The following is a 15,025-nucleotide window of genomic DNA, read 5'->3' as shown; positions in this document are numbered from 1 at the left end:
TTTTGGTTTGAAGTGGCCGTTGAACACAGCTGCAATTCCTTGGTATTTAAACTTTAAAAGCGATAGTCATAAGCCATGTTTCTTTCTTTGTGGCTTCTGAAACAATCTATATAACAACTCCCACTAGAATGTTTACCTCTTATTTTGTGAAGAGTTTTGTCTCGAGCCATGTACGTTTGTGAAATGTCTCCTAATACTTGCGATTTTTCATAGGAAACAGGAAATTGAAGTTTGAACTTTGACCTATCCACAAGGAAAAAAAGATATAACGTGATGGAATTAACATGTTATCACTTTTTGCACTTCACAGAGTTCAAGAAGAAAGAGTTTATATGTACTGCTGAAAATGTTCATTCTATTTTATTTATGAATAGTATTTTTTTTATTTGATACTTATACTAGCAATTTGCATGCTTGAGCTTCCATTTTATCCACACAGCTTGAATAGGAATGGTGAAATAAGCTGTTGGTATCTAAAAGGCTGAGTGGTTATCTTGATTTGATTGGCAATGTTGTCGTGTACTGGCTCACTGGATGCACAGTAGCAAACACTGCCCAATCCCCGCTCCAGCCAGTTGACGTCAATCTATACTAATGAATATTCATTATGATGTGGTTCCCACCTGCATGAATATTCATTTTTCATCCATCATGCATGCAGAATTGGGTGCTGCATCTGCATGTGTTCCTTCATTTTTCGGTATTGCCATCTGTAGTCAGCCTTATCTTTTGCGGTAGAATTATACGCATAACATGCCAGGGGTCCAAGTTACATTCTGAGAGTTCTGCAGGCTTTGAGAATTTGGGCAGAAAGTATAAAACTTACATATGCGGTTTAATATTTTCTAGAACTGATATTCAGTTATAATGTTGCGCTTTGCATGGTGCTGCTTAAGCAAATGCTAAACATCGATTATTTTCTTTTAATGATTCTTTTTTTAAGCAGCTTTTTCTCCCCTCTATTTCTAGCTGAAGATCAGTTCAGACTTTTTTTACAAGTAGCTTTTTGATGTCCACTGCTTCAGTTCCTGACTTTACCTAGAATGCAATTAGCATGCTTGCTTACCCACACTGTTTAACTGTTTATTGTTACTTGTCACAAGATCACACATTTGAACTGACCATAATTTTAGAAGACAGATCCAATTTTGACTCAAAATGTTGCTGGTTCCCTTCTAAAATCAGACATTTTCTTGAGAAAAGGTAGTTAAATACACTCAGTAAATACTGATATTTGTTATAGTTACAAGCTTCTCTTACTTTCAGAAAATTCATATTCATTTACATCCATCTTTCTTTCAATTTTCTAAGTTAATAGTTTCAATACTTAAAATTATTTCTAATTTGGGGCCTTACTTCCCAGTAATTTTTTGCTTTGTCCTTAATTCTGGAGGTCATATATTGAGAGATATAGAGAAGATGGACTGGAAATTAGGCTAGGGAAACATTTTAAATATAAAAAACATTATCTTCGTATAAGTGGATAGACACTGACAGTGGGTGTTACTAGAAACATTACAATACAGAGTGCTCATGTACACTTATTTAACCTGCCTGTCTTCTTTTTTAATTACCTCATTCTGATGCTGCCTAACTCACTTGTTTGCTTGCACTTTAAGGTACCATTCACTTTGAAAAAGGTGTGCAGTGCAGGTGCAGGTACTATGCCTCTCCTTTTCAGCATTAGGAAAACAATTCTGCTGATGTGCCAGAACTCATGCCTTTTTCTGGACTTCATCTCATACTTCTGTGTGATAGAAGATCAGTTATGCAAATCCAAAAAGAGTAAATAATAAAAAAAAAAAAACAAAAGAAAGAAAGAGAAGAAAAAGCCACCCTTTTGTCAACTAACTTTATGGGTAATTACACCATAGTGACAGTAGTATGCTGTAACCTGATTTTTCCCAGTCAACTGTTGTCACAGGCATGTACAGTAATCAGAACTGCTCATCTACATTCATTATATGCATGATGTTAGGTTAATATGCATGGCATGCCAATCATGCCTCATTTCCAATCTGCTTCACAGTCGTTAGACTTGTCAATCACCCTGACCATGCCCACTCCTGTGCAAAACTGCCTGTGGGTGAGTACACTACACCATAGGTTCATAGGTTGGTACTAGGCTATCGGCCCTAGGGCCTATACAAGCCTAGCCATAGCAATTCCCTGGATATTTCTTCCCACAATATTTACTTCCCTGGACCCCTGTCTAGTAGGGTGACTAACGTGATCCCCGGGGTGAATTTCTTATCTCCCATCCAATCGTCAAGGTTCCTTTTGAAGAGGGCCAATGAGGCACTCTGCTTGACATGTATGGGCAGTCTATTCCAGAGTATGGGGAGTCTCTGGGTCAGGAACCTATCCCTCCAGCATGTTTTGTTCATTGTGATGACAAGGTTTAGATCCCTGGAGCGTGTGGTTCTGAGGGATTGGGATTACTTTAAGTGGAGCATATCCAACAGCTCAGGGTTTGACATGGCCTTGAATGTTAAGTAGAGGTCACCTCTAAGTAGACAATATGCCACAGAGTATAGCTGGAGTTTTTTTAGATGGTCAGCATAGGGCATCTGCTTTAGGCCTGTGATTCTTTTAGTGAGGTATTTCTGCGGCCTTTCCAGCTGTTGCAGATGTCTTGTGAGGTACATACCAAATGGAGCGTTGTACTCTATAATGGGTCTAATGAGGGATGAGTACAGCGGGAAAATTACCTCCTTTTTTCTGGATGAAAAGCCCCTAGTGATGAGGTGTGCCACATAGAAGGATTTCCTGACTGTTGTGGCGATGTGGTTATCGAAGGTGAGACCACTGTCCACCTGTATCCCTAAGTCTGTCATCACACTTTTGGTGTTTAGTGCACTGCCACCTATGTGGTAATTCATGGGTACATTTTTTTTCCCAAAGACGATAACTATACATTTCTTGGCATTGAGCTTGTGCCCATGGCTCTGGCACCAAGCATCTGTTTCTGTAAGGCCCTTTTGTAGAATATCCACATCATTTGGGGATTCAATAATGGCTCCCAGTTTGCAGTCATCTGTGAACTTTATTAGCCAGAGTCCCTTAGTGTTGGCCTGTACTTCAGAGAAGTAGATGCCAAACAAGAGCGGTCCGAGGACTGAACCCTGAGGTACTCCACTTGTCACTTGTCTGGAGCTGGATTTGGAGTCGGCTACTTTTACAGTCTGGGTTCTGTCAGTAAGCCAGTTGGCAACCCATCGAGTGATGTAGGGATTTATGCCCAGCTTAGTAAGTTTATCTATGATTCCAGAGTGGGGGATGGTGTCGAAGGCCTTGGTGAGGTTCAGATAGACTGTGTGGTCCAGCTTGCCCTCATCCACAGCTCTGGAGACTGATTTGAAGAAGTCAGTCAGGTTCAGGAGACAAGATCACTCCTTTACGAACCCAAACTGGGTGGGGTCCAGTGTTTGAAGTTGCCAATGTCTTTGTTTATAAGTTCCATGATAATGCGTTTCATGCCCTTGCAGATCAGGCTTGTCAGACTGATAGGATGGTAGTTCCCAGGATCCAAGGTTGATCCCCCCTTGTGGAGTGGGATAACTGTAGCTGTGCACCACTCAGTGGGCACAAAGCCTGAGGTGAGGCTATGATTAAACATGACACTTAGGTGAGGTGTCAATTTATTTTGTAGTTCATGTAGTACACAGCCCAAGATGTCATCTGGTCCCATGGATGCTGTATTTTTAGCTTTGGAGACTGCGGTTTCCACTTGTGTGGCTGTGATTACCGGAATTTGGCAATCTTTTGGTATTGATATGGGCCCTTTAGGGGGTGAGAGGGGGGTGAAGTTGGCACTAAATTGATCTGCCAGGATATTGGCAATATCCTTGGGATCTGTATATTTAATGCCAGTCTGTTGTAGCTCAGAGCAGATCTGAGCATTGCCATTTAGATTCTTGACATAACTATAGAATGCCTTGTGGTTATCTTTGGAATCTTTGGCAATTTTATTTTTGTACTGGCTTTAGAGAATTTTATGAGGGATCTCAACTTCTTACTGAGGCTGGTAAGGGAGTTTTTTGCATCCTGTGATTTTCCACTTTTCTACAACAGTTTCTTCCTTCTGTTGTATAGTTTGTTTATAGCAGGGGACCACCAGATTGGCTTCCTTTTTTTGGAGGAGAGTATCTTGGTTCTATTTGGGATGGCACGATTCATGCATGAGTGGATGTATTCATACAGTGCTTTAGTGCAGGATTCAGCAGTTGAATTTTCAGTTCATGTCTGCATGGTTGTCATGAAGTTTGTCACTTCTGACTTGAGTAGCATGAAGTTGGGTTTGGAGAAGTTTTTTTTTAAAGAGGTTTCCTTACTGGGGGGTGGGAGTGGGATGTGGATGTCAAGGGTGATTTGCTTATGGTCAGACCTGACCAATGAGGGGGTGACAACTGGTGTGGAGCATCTATCTTCCATGTTGGTAATGACTAGGTCTAGGATATTGGAACCCCTGGTCGGACAATGGATTAGTTGATCCAGGGTGTTGGAATTTATGAATTCCAAGAACCATTGGGAAAAGGTGTTGGTACTCGAGTAGCTTCCCAGTTAATGGCAGGGTAGTTGAAATCACCCAGTATTAGGGTGTTTGGTTGTATCTTAATATTTTACAGTATGTTTAGAAAGGTGTAGTGAGAATCTTGGGGCATGATGGGGGATCTGTAGCAAGCTACAATTTGGATTGCAGTCTTACCTAGTTTTAGTTGCACCTGGAGAATTTCAGATGCATTGTATTGGGCAACTTGCCTAGAGGTATGAATATCCTTGGTGAATATGGACACTCCTCCACCTTTAGTGTTTCAGTCTTGGTTTTGTGGCCGAAAAGTGTGGTAAGAGTTGTAGCCTGGTATTGCAGGGGTGCTGCCTGGAGCCTTGAACCAGGTCTCAGTTACTGCACAGATATCGATGTTCTCCATTTTTAGGAGTGTCTCAAGAGAGCACATTTTGAGGTTTAGACTTCTAGCATTACCTTCAGATTTTTCATGCTTGTATCTGTTACGCTGGTGGTTTTGTCATTTGAACCTTGCCTAAAAAATGCAGTATAGGGGTGGCAAGAGCTTTAGCCAGTAACCTGAATCCCAGGGGTGACAGGTGCAGACCATCTCTGGCAAAGCATTGTGGTTTGTCGATCATGTCATCCCAGGCAGACAGATACTGGATCCCCTTTGAATGGCACCAGAAGTTTAGCCAATCATTGAAGTCAATCATTTTGTCCTTATACTGTGGTATCATTCTGGGCGAAGGCAAGATGCTACTCAGGGCTAGGGTCATATCTGCGTGGGCCACATGATCCGAGAGCTCTTCCATGTCACTTTTCATGTAGTCCAGGGAGGTAAGTCTCAAGTCATTCACTCCAACATGGACAATGACAGAGTCGTATTTGTACTTGTTGTGGAGTGACTTGAGTGCATGCATTATGTGGTGGATCCTGGCACCCATCTGGCAGCTGACTGTAATTTTCTCCTTGTTCAGCTTTGTGAGTGGAATATCAGTGTCCTGACTATGGAGTCACCTATGACTAAAGTGTTGGGTACGTTGTATTGCCTTAGGGGCTGTTGATGGGTGGCACACTGGTGTTGTGAGCCATGTGTCACTTTGGTTGTGGCTAGTGTTTGTTTGCATTCCAGCTTCAGAGAGCCTTGTTGCTTGGGCAGGTTAATGTTAAGGGCCTCTGCATATGTGGCTTTAGTGTTGCTATGTGGGGTGTTGTTGGTGTGGGTTTTGAATAGCTATGTGTTGCTTGAGGTGTAGTGCAGGTGTTAACCTTCTCCTCTTGACTGTCTAGCACAATCTTGGCTGGAGAGAGCTTTGCTTCCAATTTGGCTATGTAAGTGCATCTCTCACAGGTTGTAGTGTTGGGTGGTAGGAGGAGAGGGTTGTCTGTGTACATGAGGCAGTTTTGGCATTTCCCCAGCATGCCCAGATTCACCAAGTGGACAGGAGAAAAAAACGGAAGCTGACCCTTGGATATGCCTTTTTTTGTAAAGCACAAGAGCTGTTTTCCCTTATCTTTGCAAGGTACTTTGCAATCATTGGCTGTTTAGTGCCTGTGCTTAATTTATCCTTATTAACAAGGAGAGTTGAGTGCTTGTATCAGTTTAAGGCTTCCTAGTGCTTTCCAGCAGGTTCTAGAGCAAGTGCTAGTCACAGGGGTTCAGATTTTAGTGCTACTACTGAGAAACCAGCTAGTTCTAAGGGAAAATTTGAACAGCAGACTTTCTGTTGATGTTTTGTATGATACATTTAAATTGTCATTTAAATGTATCATAAGTAGTTATTCAGATCAGCAGAGGATAGTGATTTAGTGACAATCATAATGGTGATATTCCTATACTTGGTGAAACTATAGTTATGTTTTTTGTATATATATTTAAACTATTAACACAATTTGTTAACTAGTTAAGAGATAGATGAAAGCGTTCTTTCTTGTCTGAAGTGTAGTGATTTGGTTTCAAACAAATGTTAAGATGTTAATGAAACCTGTTAGACATAGTGGTTTAGCTATTCTGATTTTTATTAGTCACTCAGTTCCATGTGCATTTATACCCCCATGTCATTTATCTTTTTATAAATATTCAGTGAGGAACACTATTTGAGATCTTGCCTAAGCCTCACTTCTTCACATTCCACAGCCCTTCTTATCCAGAACAGTGTTGATCCAGTTATCAAAATGGATCAGGTGTAACTGAAAAAAGGAAGGAAAAAGAAGGGAAAAAAGGGAAGGGGAAAAAAGACTGTGCTGTATAAAGTCAAGCATCTTCCATTTTATAGGAGTAATAATATTCAGTCAGCCTGTCAGCCTGCCTGAAATAATATGACTTTCTCTTGGCTGGATATGAGACCAAGTATACAATACCTTCCTGAACCATTCTTTGGAGAATTAGTTTAGTGACTTCATGATCTCATCTTGAAGAAAACTGTTGACTCTACTGTTACATAATTAAGTAATGCTTCACTGCAAATGGAGTGCTCTGAAAAGAAGAAACTTGTTCCAAAGGATCACTATTTTCTAAACTAAAGAAAGATGAATACTAACAAGGGTGCCTCTTCTATTAATTGTGTGAATCATTGTTGTATAGGTGTGTGTGTGTGTGTGTGTGTGTGTGTGTGTGTGTGTGTGTGTGTGTGTGTGTGTGTGTGTGTGTGTGTGTGTGTGTGTGTGTGTGTGTGTGTGTGTGTGTGTGTGTGTGTGTGTGTGTGTGTGTGTGTGTATGTGTGTATACATGTACTTTATCCCAGGGAGGTGTACTGGTTGTCTCCCATGCTGAGTGGGAGTCTGGGAGCTGTTGGACAACTGTATTGTTGAGTTGGTATTGTGATGCTGTTAGCCATGTAATTTATATATGGATATTACTTACAGTTCTTTTTTAAATGACACTACTATAATTAACCTAATAGTACATTGTTTCAAAAGGAAAAGGAGAGGAAAACATTTCAAATATCATATATAGTTATTTAAGCTTTGACTTTATAATACATGTTTATATCAGACGTAATATTTGTTGACTTATTTCTAGATCAGTCATAATGTATTGTAATCAAAATAGATTATTTTGATCTCCGATTAGTCATAATATTATGTCTACTATTATATGCTTGTTCATTGTGGTTGATGAGATTTGCATTTTTTATATCGTTAAATTTTAAATAATTTTTTGACAAAGTGGTGGAGGAAAACAAATTGTAGTTGCTAATAAGATGGTTCACTTGAACAGTGTAACTGTTCAGGTTGGGAGTTTTTTCAACCCTATAAAGGGCTAATGGGTTACATAATTTTAGTTTTATTACATATAGCTGTTATGTGTTTTTTGTTGGTGTCTACCTTTCTTACAATTTTGATTAACAGAAATGTTTTATACAGTCTGGACTACAAGTTTAGTAATTTACATATTAATGCTGATGGAGTGAAATCATATAATTATTTTAAAAAAATCAAGTTAATGGTCATTATACTGATAAACTCTTCCAATACTTTATATGTCATACTTAAAATGTATATCTATTAATATTAATGGTTTGAACAATCGTTGCAAGGGGGAAGTTTTTATAAGTACTTGAAGAAACTTTTTAAATCCCATGTTGTATTTCTGCAGGAAACACACCTTTTAACAGAAGGCACAGATAAACTTAATAATAGAAGTTGTTCAGTGTTAACTAATTCCCACCATCTTCAAAAGAAAAGAGGTCTAACTATACTATGGATTAATTCTTTACTTTTTACCAAAGTAATTGATGCATACAAGGATGATAAAGGTATGGTTTGTTCAGTTACATTGGAACTCAATAGAAAAATATATACTTTCATTAATATCTATTAGATCCCTGGGATTAGAATTCACAGTGTTAAACATTTATATCAGATAGTTCAGGTATCTAAAGGAAATTTTATTTTGGCAGAATATTTCAATTGTATTCTAACAGATAAAGACTCTACTCCTTCTGGTAAAAGAAAAATTCTATCATCGGCCAAGAACTTGAAGGAATTTGCAGATACATTTCACCTTAGAGATATTGATGACTCTTCTGAGCTGGATTCTCTTTTTTTCACACATTTCTCACATAGACATAGTACATATTCTAGAATTGATGGGATATATGTCTCAAATCAGCTGATTAATAGTTTAGGTAAGGTTAAAGTAATTTTCTGTCCTTTTTCAGACCATAACACTATCTCTTTTGAATTATTAACTAGCTCAAGCTATTGTATTCATATTAAAAGAATTCCAGCCTATATAACCACATTAACTGATTTAAGGACTTTATTACATCCAAAGCACAAACTTTTATCAAGTCTAATAGTACTGAAGATATTTCAGACACACACACACACACACACACACACACACACACACACACACACACACACACACACACACATATATATATATATATATGTGTATGTGTGTGTGTGTGTGTGTGTGTGTGTGTGTGTGTGTGTGTGTGTGTATATATATATATATATATATATATATATATATATGCATTAAAAGCTTACCTCTATTGGAGAATTACAACATAGTATATAGTATATAGTATATTAAATGGGGCAGAGAATTAAATGAGCTTCAAGAGAAACTTGATAAGTTAAAACTACACAATCAAAAAAAGTAAAATTAATAAAATTGAAGAAATTAACACTTTAAACAGTAAATACTTAGAAATTTTAAATAACAAGACCATAAATTAGAGAGTTTCAGATTTATAAAATTTTCTATCATCTCTAAGTCAATGAGTAATCTGGCTGTCAAGACCAAGAGACTTAATAAATTTAATCATATTAAAGAGATTTACTTCACTAATAAAAAGTAATTGAAATAGGGGATATATTAATGGAATTTAGAGAATACTTTAACAAATCAATCAGAATTCAACTGTATTAGACTCGAAAGAACTGGTTAGATTCTTTATTAAAAATATACCAAAATAAATTAACAGAATTACAGGTTAATGCTTTGGATAAACCAATTTCAGTGTCTGAAATTAAACTTCAAATTAGTTCTCTAAAACAAAACAAGACTCCTGTTAATGAAGGAATTTTCCCTGAAATTTATAAAACAATACCTAAAGAAGCTCTGCCCTTATTACATAATGTTTTCTCCCAATGTCAAGATTTACCGGATGTACCTCCCTCTTGGAAATATATTCTTATTTCTCCTATATTGAAGACAGATAAGGACGCTACTAGATGCTCCTCATATAGGCCAATTTCTCTTTTAAATGTAAACAATAAAACATTTTTGTCTATTTACTTTTTTTACGTTGTATTCTACTAGGTGTACTTATTAACCATTTTGAATCCATTTGTCTTATTGTAAACTCAGCTTAATTTTACTCCAAGTAACTATTGTTTATGTAGCTATGTATTATGTGTATACAGATATGTCTGTAGAACTTTTCTTCCCAGATCTCCACTTAAAAAGGGCTCCAGCCCAGCTGGACTAACCTGGTCAACAAATGTCAAACAAATTTAATAAATAAATACATTTATGCTAATAGGCTGAAGAAATTTCTTCTATTTCTGGTTGATGGAGACCAAACAAGTTTTATTTTAAATAGGAATACATATAATATTAAAATAGTATTAACTATAATCAATTCAGCCTTTAACTCAAAGGAAAATTTAACTCTACTTAGTTTGGGTATAAACTGTGCTTTTGACTCTGTTAATTGGGATTGTCTTTTTTATACTTTAAAAGCACTAATTTTTTCTAATAAATGTATACAACTTATTACTTTTCTTTACAGAGGATGTCAGGCATACATCAAGATAGGTACTTATACTTCTCAAAGTATTCAAATACATAATGGAACTAAACAAGGCTTCCCTCTGTCCCCTTTACTCTTTACTCTTATCATGGAACCATTAGCTAATCATATAAGGATGAATTCAGATATTGAGGGCTTTAGATTAAGTTCTGAGGTGACATCTGAGATTCAATTGTTTGCAGACAACATCCTCCTTACTATTAAAGAAAATAATGCTTCTCTTTCTGGTATTTCTGACATTATGGAAAATTTCCAAAAGAAATCCGGTTTCACTTTTACTGATAATAAAACAAAAATATTTCCTATTAATTCCAATACCAATAATGGGGATAAGAAGTTTACTAAGTATTTGATACAAACAGGTTGGTAAACTTATTTAGGAATAATATTAGCAAATAACATAAATGACATAACAAACAAATTATAACTATAGACTATCCTCTATTAGGAATCTTATATTTAAATGGAATAAACTTTCATTTACAATGAAAGAGAGGCTCTAAATTATTAAAATGATTATCTTACCTAAGATACTATACATTGTGCAATACATATCTATACTACCTCCCAAAGTGCATATAAAATAATTTGACTTAATTATTCAATGATTTTAAAGTTCTTATGGTTTCCAAATAAACCTTGAGTAGCTTTAGTACATCATATGACAGATTTGTCCCCTGGAGGAATTGGTTTACCAGATTTGGAATTATATTCAATTTCTTCTGTGATTAAAACTTTTTCTTTATTAATTAATGAACATTTATTCAGCTAAATTGAACATTTTCAAGAAGTCGTTTGTTTTAATACTGATAATTTATCTAATTCTAATAAATTATTAATATTAAACAATCCATTTGCTTGGATTATAAAATATTTTTACAACAAATAAACACCAAAGAAATATTCCTCATTATGTCTCACTCTTACTAAAGGCATTCTGAAATTTTGTTTATAGAAACACACACTGTAAAGATTGGATGTTTCTTCTGTTTCCTATTGCTTTCACACAACACAATATTTCTTCCTTAAATTTTCCTAACATGATTTTTCTTAAAGATAAGTATTTCATCTATTGGTCTCAGTTGTTGGCTAAGGATAAATTGAATTCTCTAGTTTACTTATGAAATAGGATTTAAATAAGGATTTGTGGTTAGAATTACAATCCTATAGGCAGTTTATGATTGATTAAATTAATTTAATGTCACCAAATACAAGAATGCCTGTCCCTAAATTATTGTATTTTGATTATGTTCAGTCAGCAGAACTTACCTAATGAAAGTAAACTTTCAAAAATATATAGAATAATCAGAAATGAAACAAAAAGTTACTCAGAAAATTATTGGAAATACTTATCTTCAGTTAATAATTCTCCCTCTGAAAATGATAAGAAAATAATATTGGAATCATCTAAGCTGGCTACCTCTTCACTTAAATGGAGATTATTCTCTTGGAAATTTATGTATAGGGCATTTTGTACACCTCACAAACTGGAATTGATAAGTAAAGAAAAAGTTTTGTATTGGAGATGTAAAATAGAAACTAAGGCAGACTGGTCTCATATGCTTTATGATTGTGTAGCTCTTAAATCCTACTGGGATAACATTAACAGTTTTCTTCAAGCTTTATTTTCAGATAAGTTTGTTTTATCCAAATCTTTGATATTATTTAATACTCCAGTTCCTAACTGTGTTAAAAAATCAAATATCCTTTGTTATGGTCTATACTAGCAGCTGCTAGAAAGGTTATAACTAGGAAATGGAAATCTGAAACTTCCCCTTGGTTATGGAATTCAAGAATGTTATTACTGAACTATGTCACTTGGAACTGATGACCATTAAATCAAGATCCATAAGAACAACTTCATCTTATAACCTGTGGTTTAAATTAAAAGCCATATTAGACAAGAATCTACTTAATTTGTAAGAATAACTCAGTTGTTTAGAAGTTGATTGCTAAATTTTACTTGGTAGATGGCTTTGTAAATACTTTAGTTGTGAGTTTTCTGTTCTTTGCATTGTTATATAATTTCTTTATTACATTCATGTGAATGATTATTTGCTTGTTAACATTTAATAAAAATGTTTTTAAAAAATCTTACTGTTACAGAGATTCTGAAAAAAGGAACTCCTTTCCATATAATTCAAAATAATTTTCTTGCTGCTGGTAAAGATATGGTCAGATAGAGAGAAATGGCTTGAAATTGCTTATGGCTGTGAAAAGTTTTACCAGAATACTTATAGTAAAGAGGTTTAAACTAAGAGTGATCTCATGGAATGGTTTTTGGTGGTACAAGTTTTCCCACTGCATCAGTAAGCAATGCATTCTGTTATGGTATTAAAGTTATATGTAGACTAAAATATGAAATGTGACTTTGTGAAACAGAACTGGAGTGAACTATCTCTGAAAGGTAAGTGTAACTGCAAATCAAAAAGTTATTTTACTGCCTCCAAAACTATCAGCCTCCTTATGGTGGCCCTGGGACACATCCAGTATGGTTCACCCTACATGAGTAATCACATATATCTCTACATCCAGAAATTAGCACAATCCCAATTATGACTGGTCTAGTTTGTAGACCACATCTTTGGAAAGCTACAGAGTACCTAAGGTGGTGCTTGGTAAAGCAGAAGAAAAATGTCCTACCTTGTACCCAAATGTGCTGCATTTCTACTCTTATAATATGAGAAGGAGTAGTTTGACATATGAGTATACTTTGCATTCTTTTACAGTAGGTTACATGAACTTTACTGTCATTAACATTATGTCAAACCTAGCCTACAGACTGAACTTCTGGTTATGATCAGAGATCAGTCAAGTATTAGGTTTGAAATCCCATACAACCCCAGGCAAGAAAATATAACTGCCCTGAGATACTCAATACTTCTCACCTCATCTAGTCCTACTAGGGGTGGAATTCCTTACAGGACCAGTGTTGCAAGCATTATGTGAGTGCTACCTTCAGCAACACAATTTAGGAAAAGCTAACTCAGTGAATGTATACAAGGACAGAAATGGTTGAAATAATTTCTTCTGTGTATATAATGGTTGTGTACTGTTGGGAGGACAATAGTTGTAGCAATGTCATTATGATGTAGAGCAGAATTACTGACATATTTTTTCCTACAGAACATTTTCTTTTTCATTATTTTTTTTATCATTTCTTTATAGGCTGAGATCAGTGAAACATATATCTGTTATCCAAAAATACAAAAATAAACATATCTTTTATGAATATTTACCATTTTAACATGCCTGTATTCATTATATTAAGTTTAATAAACATAAGTACTTGTTTAAATCAGACAATGGCTTATGGCTAGGATTCATAACTGCTAAGCTTGTTTGTGTGATGAGCAGTGCTGGCCGAGCTGTTTGTGATTCAGAAAATATTAGTACATGTTGTGGACATCTGCAAGGGTGGCCACAGTGGTGCAGTGGTTAGCATTGCTGCCTCACAGCAAGAGGTTCTCCGGTTCGATCCTCGGCTGGGGTGCCTTCTGTGCGGAGTCTGCATGTCCTCCCTGTGGTTATGTGGGTTTTCTCCGGGTGCTCCGGTTTCCTCCCACATCCCATAGACATGTTGTAGGTGGATTGGACACTCTAAATTGGCCCTAGGTGTGAGTGTGTGCATGTGTGTGCCTTCTGTGGATGGTTGGGTGCCGGGCTGGCAACTCGACACCATAAAACTCCACTGCCAATCATGAGCAGACAGGTGATCCGCTGTGGCGACCCCTAACCGGGAAAAGCCAAAAGAAGAAGAAGAAAGAAGAAAGTTGTGGACATCTGCAAAACAAAGATTAGCAGCTGATTATACAAATGAGTGAATAAATAGCTGAGGTACATGCTAATGAAGTAAAACAGCATAGTGGTGTGATAAAGCATAGTGAAGTGATTCAAAAATGTATTACATGAGCACAAACACATCATGCTCACTTTACCTCTGAATTCCAATAGATGCTGGAATACTTTAAAAAATTGTTAGTGGCTGCTGCAGCCATTAGAATCTTGTATTTGCAGCAGGCTAGGATGTTCTTAGGACCAGTCGCAAATGTGTGTGATCAACATGTCATGAAGAAATGGTACAATACATAAACAGACGTAATCAGCAAGTCAAATCAATTATATCTGTATATGTGTATATGTATACCATAACAATAGCTGATATATACATAACAAACCTGGGGGGGGGGGTAAAACAGGCAGGTATGCAGTTAGTAATTTACATCAGAGAAATAAAATACTACAAACAATATAATATCCCATAGGTAACCCCTACAAATATATATACAACAGAGAGAAACAAATATACAAGCAAGATTATAAACCTACTAAGCAGAAAAAAATCAGAGCAGACAAGTACACAGCAATGCAACAATAATATATACAACTCATTCAAGTCAGTGGCAGCTCAACTTTTAAGCATTTGTTGCAATCATGTTTCAAACCTCCGTGCAAAGAAATGCATGTTTTGATAGACCTCCATGAAATACATGCCAGATTACTTCAGCGGAATCATTGAAACACTGTAGGTATATAGCCTACAGTACAATTATTTATCAACATACTAAAAGAAACAAGTATGTCTACTGACCAATACACATGTTAAAGGTCACCTACAATAGCCTCTGTAATCATAATTGAAACTGTTTTTAACATTTGTTTTAGAAGGATGTGGGAAACAAGACAGTGTTCTCTAGCACTATGAAAGTCCAATAGCTCCATGTCCTGCTTATATGGTATGCTT

Source organism: Protopterus annectens, chromosome 2.part2 (genome assembly GCF_019279795.1).
Source record: "Protopterus annectens isolate FY-2018-M chromosome 2.part2, PAN1.0, whole genome shotgun sequence".
In the NCBI taxonomy this organism is placed as follows: Eukaryota; Metazoa; Chordata; order Ceratodontiformes; family Protopteridae; genus Protopterus; species Protopterus annectens.
The sequence above is the reverse complement of the archived record's forward strand: the minus strand, read 5'-3'. Positions refer to the sequence as shown.